We start from the raw sequence: 9556 nt of genomic DNA on the forward strand, positions 1-9556 counted from the left end.
ATCTGTGCTCTTATTGAATTCCTGCTTTGCAAATAAGATGTGGCTCTGTCATACAAACTGGCTGAACTATTGTTTTTGGTATATGATGCTGATGTATAAATACTATGCATATCCCAGCTTGCAGAGAATGTTCCCACAACACTGGCTAACATCACCTACAAGTAGCAATAATGTTTTAAATAAAACATTTTAATCTAATGTTTTAATCTAATGAACAGATGTTCAAGGGTGTTCAAATAATATTCCTGAAAGTTAAATGCTGACTAAGACCTAACGTCATAACTGCAACACTGAGGATTTTTGGTGACGCTTAGAGGTGACAGATCAGAGTGTTCTTATATAAAATGTTCCCATAATGTTACATGAGAACAAAGGAAGAACTTTTTCAAAGCAACATTCAGAACATGTTATTGAGGATTGAGATTTCAGAACTTTTTAAAAAGAAAATATGTCCACAAAAAAAACCCAAAAAACAATTTTTACACTTTTTAATGTCACCCCAATTTTAAGAAGACTGTTTTGGGAACTAACAGAAAAATTGCCGCTGAAAACTAAAACTAAGTTGCACTGGTTGCATTGTACCATTACCAGAAAATTGTTAAAACCAATATTGTTAGCTGGGATACTGCACAACAATTTTGATCATTTTAGTTATTTTCAAGCAAAAATATTTTTTATTTAAGCTTTATTATATGAAAGGGTGTGCTTGATTTGCGGCACAGCAGTGATGTGAGGGTGTAAGGACAGAGGGATGGTGTCTGCTGTAAAGCCCTCTGAGGAAAACTGTGATTTGTGATTATGGGCTCTATAACGCCGTGTTACAGCTGATGATGGATGCCTGAGGATGCTAGTTTCAACGTTTCCAATAACTCAAGAGCATTGTGGGGAGGCAGCTGTGTGCCTCCCCACAATGTTGAAAGTCAATTCTGACTCCTCCTATATAAATTAATTTCTGTTGGTTTAAAACCAAATGTTTTCCTCCTGTTTACTGCCTATCTTTACAAGAGACATTGGCGTGTTCTTAAGGGTTTTCAGACTGGCTGCATATTGATAAAAACAGTGTTCCACAAGGGTCCAACTTGGGTCTGCTTCATTTATTTATCATCACCAGTAGCCAGGTTTCCATTAACTCTCAAATTGCACGATTTGAATTTGCGAATATAAAATACACGTAATGGAAACACGTCTATTTTTAAAAAAAATCTCATTTATCCCCAAAAAGTTTTTACGCATGCATGAGGTGATATTTCAGGCGACTCCAAAAACCTGTGTTTTGCAAAACTGTGATGGAAACACTTTTTTTGTCTTTTCTAGGTCACATGATGCTATGGTAATGTGCTTGTCAGTAGAAACTGGCTCCCTCATGATGCAGCAGGAGCTACAAGAGCTGTTACTGCATCACATAACTCTCGAAAGTTAAGCGGATCATGTGGAAGCTTTGAATTGTGGACTATCACCTCCCAGATGTCCCTCATACGTGGCTGTTCCCACATCTAAGGGGCTTGTCTTTCCATTATGGCTCCATAACACACCTAAGTGACCTTGGATTGGAAATAATGACGCCTAGCGTGGTGGCTGCAATAGAAACAAAGCTGCTAATCACCAAAGGAGAAGTCACAGAACATCACTCAGTGGAAACGCATCTCGCAATTGTATGGTAAAGACTTTTCGAAAATATCTCTTAATTTTTGCACAAATCTCTGATGTGAACCTGTCTAATGATTTACCAGAACTCATAAATCCAGAATTCTTTACAGTCTTATTTTAACTTGGTCCAAAATTAGTTTCATAACAACAAAATTGTCCTGAATAAGAAGTTCTGCAGCATGGTTTTTGGTACACAACTTAACCATTCACATCCCCTGAACTTATTTTGCTGATGGGTCGTGTCTTGAGAAAGTTGACTCATTTAAATATCTTGGACTTTGCATCGATCTGAACTCTCCTTTAAGCCCCAAATTGACAGCCCTAGAGCATGTGGCTGTCAATTTATAAATTGTATAACATTTCAGGACAGAAAAAGAGTAATTTCACAGTTGATATTTCCTATTATTGATTATGCTGACATTGTCCATCAAAAGACATCATACACTCATCTTAGCCCTCTAAATGTCGTTTTTTGTTCTCTGTGTAGATTTGTTCTGTAGTGTTAATACAGAACTCACCATTGCTTTATGTACGATTCACTGAATATGTTGCAGCCTAAGTCTCAAGCTCAATCTCACTGGATTCAATTTGCATTCAAATGTATTCACTTTAATTGTCCCTCACATTTAAAACAGTTTTTGATTACTTATAATTCCTCATATCCACTGAGACATATGCAATATCCCTTTTACTTTGTCCCCAGAATTTTCAAAGGAGTTGGACGTAGGTCATTCCAGTATAACATGCCATCTGGAATAATCTTTCTCTTTCCTTGACATCTGTTACCTCTTTCCGTTGCTTCAGGACTTCTTTATATTACTTTCATCTCCTCGTTGTACTGAAAACTGACATGAAGCTATCCAAGGTCACAGTACCCAATTGCCTTTCTTTTTTTAATACAACAGCTGAAGGTAGGAGGTGTCAGGGGGACAAAATTTTCCAAACTGGGTCCCTCATCACACCCACCACCAGCAGCAGCAGAGCATAAACCACTGCTGGTTCAGGGTCATCTGTACCCACATACTCTTCTATATATTCCACTGGCTGTGTGGCTGATAGCTGGGTGTAAAAAGGTCCCCTGATGTCCACTTGACTCGGGCATCACACTATGATTAGACTGTGATGATTCACTTGAACTTTTTTTCCCTAAAGAATTTTGGTGCCCTCTTCGGGATGGTGCCATAGGCAGCCGACTATATCGCCTCTATGGCAAGTGTTACCACTGCAGACATGCCAAGATGGCACTTTGAATTGAATTAAAAGTTTTGGTCCCCCAATCCTGTGCGTGTGTGTGTGTGTGTGTGTGTGTGTGTGTGTGTGTGTGTGTGTGTGTGTGTGTGTGTGTGTGTGTGTGTGTGTTTGTGTGTGTGTGTGTGTGTGTTCTGGTTCTTTGGTCTCAGGAGAGAAAGCTGGGTGCAGTCTCAGACAGTTTCCTGCTGTAGTCAAACCATTGACGACAACATGAGACATGAAGCTGGCACTGCGAGCGGCTGGGCCCCAGGATTCAGAGCAAACCATCCATTTCCTCCAGAGATAGATATGTTGTCTGAAATAACAAAAAAAAAAAAAAAAATACACATAGTATAATATATATATATTATGACTTTTTTTCATTGCAATTTTGGAGGACATACTACAGTATTGTCCCCCTCGATGGAAAAAAAGTCATAATATAATATGTCATCCAAAATTGCAAAAAAAAAAAAAGTCATAGTGTCATCTGCATGAGCATTAAATAGTCAGCTTATGATATGTCGGTTAAAAAGGATAAAAACATCATAATATACTATGTCACTGAAAAATTGCTTAAATGTTCATAGGATAATATACTGTTCAAAAAAATGATTACAATTTTTTAAAAATTAAAATTTCAGTGTATGTTATGTCCAAAAAATGATAAAAATGCCATAGTATAGCGTGCCCCTCAAAACCTGATAAAAAAAAAACCTCATACGATATTATGCTGTTCAAAAAATGCCAAAAAATTCAAAGTACAGTATTTCATTCAAAATATGATCAGAGTATAGTATATTGGTCAAAAAATTGATAAAAAGTCATACTATAGTATGTCATTTATAAAAAGATAGCAATGTCATACTATAGCATGTCCTGAAAAAGGATAAATATGTCATAATATAGTATGTCGTTCAAACAACAACTTTAAAAAAGCTATGGAACAGTGTGTCCCGCAAAATTTGCAAAAAAACCCCAAACATCATAGCATAGTGGGTCTTTCAAAAATTATGAAAACGACAGTATAGTATGTTGCACAAAAAGTATATAAATGTCATGTTATGCTATGTAATCCAAAAAAAAAATGGAACAAACAAACAAACAAAAGATGATGGTATAGGGATGAGGAAAAAAAAATGTACTTTGTCGTTCAAAACATGAAAAAAAAAAAATCAAAGTATTGTACGTTCAAACAATGATTTATATGTCCTGGAATAATATGTTGTTCAGAAAATGATAAAAATGTCAAACTATAATTTGTCGTTTAGAAGTTGATAAAAACGGTATACTATTGTATGTTTTTCAAAAATGTATAAGAACATCATACTATAGTGTGTCGATCGAAACTGATAAAAACTGTCATACTATAGTGTAACATTCAAATATTGAAAAAATGTCATAGTATATTATGTTGTTCAAAAATGATAAAAAGGTCAGGCTATAGTATGTCATTCAAAAACGTATCAAAACAACATACTGTAATATCGTTCAAAAATTGATAAAAACGTCATAGTATAGTATGCCATTCAAAAAATGATAAAGACGTCATACTATAGTATGTCGTCCAAAAATTGATAAAAACTTAATAGTATAGAATATGGTTCAAAAATATTTTAAAACATCATACTATATATGTTGTTCAAAAATTTATTAAAATGTCATAGTATAGTATGTCATTCTAAAATTGCTGAAAACTATATATTATAGTATGTCGTTCAAAAATTGCTAAAAACTATATATTATACTATGTCTTTCAAAAATTGATAAAAATATCATGCTAGAGTGTGTTGTTCAAAAATTGATAAAAACGTCATAGTATACTATTTTGTTCAAAAATGTATAAAATTGTCATAATATAGTATGTCGCTAAAAAAATCATAAAAATGTCACAGTATCGTATGTTGTTCAAAAATGTCTAAAAACATCATAGTGTACTATTTCATTCAAAAAATTATAAAAACATGATAGTGTAGTATGTCTTTTAAAAAATGATAAAAATGTCATTGTGTAGTTTGTCATTCAAAATGTGATAAATATGTCAGAAAAAAGTATGTCATTCAAAAATTGATAAAAGACAAGCTATTTATAGTGTGTAGTCACTAAAACAAACCATAAAACAAACAGATCATAGTATTATAGGTTGTTCACAAATGATGAAAACGATAGGATGTATAGGATGTCGCACAAAAAGTATACAAACGTCCTATGTCTTATGTTGGAAATAAATGAAAAAAAAAAACCAAACAAACAACCAAACAAACGGGTCATAGTATAGGATGCCTTTCAATAAAATGATAAAAATGTCAAAGAATAATATGACGTCAAAAGAACTTGGAAAAAATAAGTCATTGTACACTATGTTGTTCAAGACATGAAAAAAAATCATACTATAATACCTGCAAAAATGATTAATATATCCTAGGATAATATGTCGTTCAGAAAATGACAAAAATGTCGTAGTATAGTATGACGTCAAAAAAAATGATAAAAACATCATAGCCATTCAAAGTATGTCATAGAAAAATGTCATAGTATAGTATGTCATTCAAAAAATGATCAAAAAAACATCACAGTATATGTCCCTCAAAAACTGATAAAAACCTCATACTTTGTTGTTCAAAAGATGACAAAAATGTCATAGTACAGTATGTCCCTCAAAAACATGATAAAAACATCATAGTATAGTATGTTGTTCAAAACATGATCAAAACATCATAAGATAGTATGTCATCCAAAAACTGATAAAAATAACATAGTATGTATATAGTATAGTATGTCTCAAAATGACAACAAGCGATATCAACAAATACTGCAAGACTCAGAACGACAACAAAAAACAAATAGACTCAAAACAACTTCAAAAAGAATCATAACAATTACAAAGAGACTCAAAATGACCACAATAGAGAAAACAACCGCTAAGAGACTCCAAACAAAACCAAAAGACTTAAAACAATTACAAAGCCACTCAACATGACCAAAAGAGATGCCAAAACTACTGTCTGGCATCCATGTAAGAGGGCCGGGGGGCTTTTTACATGTCTGTCCCTGTGTCCAATGTCTCATAATCTCTTAATGGTTTTCATGGATACATCTGAATGAAAGGCATCTCCAGAAATCAACAAGAAAATGTTATCACCATATATTACATTAGCCATTTTTTCTTAAGCCCAGCCCATTGTTTGTCTGATTTTCACTAGAGCTGATTGAACAGGCTTTTGTCTTTAGCTGAAATTGTAATAGTTAATTTCTTTCCATGCCTATTATCCCATATTAGTAACAGTGTGAGGAGATACTGAAGTGATATTATTCACTATTGTGTTCAAAATGTACCATACAATATCAGTAAATTGAAGTAAAAGAGAGCTCATTTCTCTATGAAAAACTTGAACAGTGTGTGAATCTGTTTACTTGACTAGATGTAATAAACTAAATCAAGTTCACCCTGATCATAAAACTGTTAAAGCTGAGGGACTACATAGACCCACAAATGTGCTGCAACTTAAGAAAACACAGGCAAATACAAAAAACACAAGCTAATTAAGAGAACACCATCATTTTAAAGACACATGCGCAGCATTTGGCAAATGTGCTGCAAATACCACAACACAGCCTGACAGATTTAACTCCATAATGGCACCACGTACTAACAAAAGACCAGACTGATTCACCAGAACTGGGCTTTAATTTTGACATCAGCTTTTACATGTGTGGCAGCTTATAAGACACATTTTAACACATTTTGGATGAATGGATGGATGGATGGAATAATGGGGAATGGTTGGATGGATGGATGGCCAACTCCAGTAATGTAAGTCATAAACTGCAGTAAAAAAAAAACATGTCTGAATGTGTGCATCACTGTTAAGTGTCCTCTGGCAAATGCCTCCATTGTGTTGTGATGTATTGTAGCACATTTTCATAATGTGTTGTGTTTTGATGTATATGAAGAGTTTTTTCTTAATTTTTTGTGATTTATTTTACCACCTTTTCCTAATGTGTAGCGGGATTGTCAACGCATTTTTCAAATGCTGCACATGGGTCTTCAAATTGATGAATATGTTTTATTAATTTGCTTATTTGCTTAACTAATTAGTACCACAGTAAGTGGACCTGCACTTTTTCTAGTCATTTTTGACCACTCAAAGCACTTGCACACATACAAGTCATGTTCACCCATTCACACACACATTCACACACACACTCATACTCTGGTGGCTGAGGCAACAGTACATGGTGTCACCTGACCATCAGTTTTTGACCATTCATAGACACTCATACTCCAATAGAGCAACCACATGGATCAATCTGACGCTCAGTATCTTGCCCAAGGATACTTTGACATGTTGACTGGAGGAGCCGGGGATCGAACCGCCAAGCTTCCAATTTGAACATGACTTGCTCCACCTCCTCATAGATTGGTCTTGGACTCATGCAGGTATTTCCCAAGCAGGGAAGGTTTTAAGAAGAAGATGCCATTGGTTGAGTCATGGGAAGTGTAGGATACGGCATCTTTGGAACTAACTGGGGACTAAAAGTCAGGAATCAGGGTACATATACAGTATCATTGCTGCTTTGACTTAAACCACATTTTTTAAAATTTATTTATTTTTTATCAGTCTCACACAAGTCCCTAAACTTTAAGGTACTATGCTACAGGGACAATACATTTTATCATATTGTATCCTTTAAACTTGAAAGGTTCTGACAATGAGCTAGAAAGAAGGAGGCAAAGACACACACCCCTGTCTGCATCAGTGGAGCTGAGGAGCAGGTGAACAGTTATAGGAACCTTGTAATTACTATCACTGAGAACCTGTCTTTGTCATCACACATCACCACCCAGGTTAAAAAAGCACAAAAAAGGCTCTACTTCCTACGGAAACTTAGGAAGGCTAAATTCCAGAGCAAGATCCTATTTAACTTCTACAGAGGAGCAATAGAAAGCATACTGACTGGAAACATCACAGACGTGGTTCATGCTCAGCCCAGGACAGGAAGGCTCTACAGTGGGTGATTAAAACTGCCCAGAATATCACTGGTTCTGCACAGAGCCCAAAGGATACTGAAAGACAGCATCCACCCCAGCCACAGTCTGTTCACCCTGCTGCCATCTGGAAAAAGACACAGAAGTATCTGCTGCAGAACCACCAGACTACAGAGCAGCTTCTTTCCCCAGACTGTGAGACTCCTCAACTCCTCCTTCAAAGCCAAAAAGATGTAGCGGGATTAAGGGTCAACTTTAATTTCAATTCTTGCTAAACCACATTTAAGAAAAATGACAATAAATCTACCTTGTACCTTGTATAATTAATGGCTTCCATATGTTGGCTACCTCATCCATCTTTTGCTACTTAGAAAAATAGATTGTCATGTTTTTTTTTTTTTTTTTTTTTGGGGGGGGGGGTCTTTTGTTTGTTTGTTTATTCTTTTTTTTAATTTATTATTTACTTTATTCTTTTTAATTTAATTTTTAATTTCTTTTTTTTTCTCTCTCTAATTACTTAATTATTTTTTTATTTTTTCTTTTCCTCTTTTTTTTTTTACTTACTCATTTCCTGCCTGCTTCCACCGTTAATACTGTTGGAAATACTAGCAGCTGTCATTATTGTAGTTAGCATTGTTGTCATCGTTTTCATTGTCGTTATTGTTGTTATTGTTGCTGCTGTTTTTGTTGTCTCTTGTGTCTTCCCCTCTCTGTCCCCCAATCTCTCTCTTTTCTCTCTCCCAAATCCACTTTAACGTTGTGCTGTCCGGTAGCCTTGCCAATGAATCTCAGTACGGACTGCAACAGGAAGATTCCTCCTTTGCAGAGCAAATCTGTTATGGTACCTCAAGGCATCCAGACCTCTCATACTGCATGCCTAAGCTGCTGAACAGAACAGGTTAAAAAAAATTGATTGTGCACATTTTCAGAAATAAATGCTGCATTTTGAAAGCTGCAATAAAGCCCATATAAACAGCAGATTGTTAACTGCATCTTAGGTCAGAGGTCAAATCAACAGCCCACTCTGAACAAGCTCTGTGAGGCTGCATGCAGGCACAGCAGTTCTTAATCTCGATGCTGAGAAATGCTGCAGATATTCAGTCAGCAGGGAGAACTCGGTCTCGATCTGCCACCTGGTGGATGCTTTTCCTCCTCATCCACGTTCTCACAAAGTATGAAGGTTAAGTATGTGAAGAATGCTGCTTGCTTTGCTGCTGCTTGTCTGTGCATGGACATTGGTAAAAATAATGTGTATCGTGAAAATTAGAGTGCAAGCACTGACAATACTCAAGAGCACAGCCAACATGTTCATGTGTTCATTCAATCTTGGGGGTTACATGAATCAAATATTGGTTAAATCACGTGCAGAACTAAAATAGTATTAAGAGTATGGCTGTCAGCTCTCAGTTTTCCAGTCATACCCAATGTACACAATTCAAGGAAGGTAAATACACTCTAAAGTTGCACTAAATTTCAGTGAGGGAGAAAGTGACATTAGGGACTGTTCATTACTTATAAAAGGGTGGTGCAAAACAGGTGAGGCACTTCAAATGACTTTTTAAACACTGGGGATGGAGTTATGTTTTTTGAGGAGAGGGACAGTTAAACTTTAGGTGGTTGTATTTTGTATTCAAAACTCACAAATGGATTTTAAAGGCATATTTCCTTAAAATTTTCCAAAATCACACC

The sequence above is a fragment of the Plectropomus leopardus genome, chromosome 18 (assembly GCF_026936395.1).
Source record: "Plectropomus leopardus strain MGB_pleo_1.0 chromosome 18, ASM2693639v1, whole genome shotgun sequence".
Classification (NCBI taxonomy): domain Eukaryota; kingdom Metazoa; phylum Chordata; class Actinopteri; order Perciformes; family Serranidae; genus Plectropomus; species Plectropomus leopardus.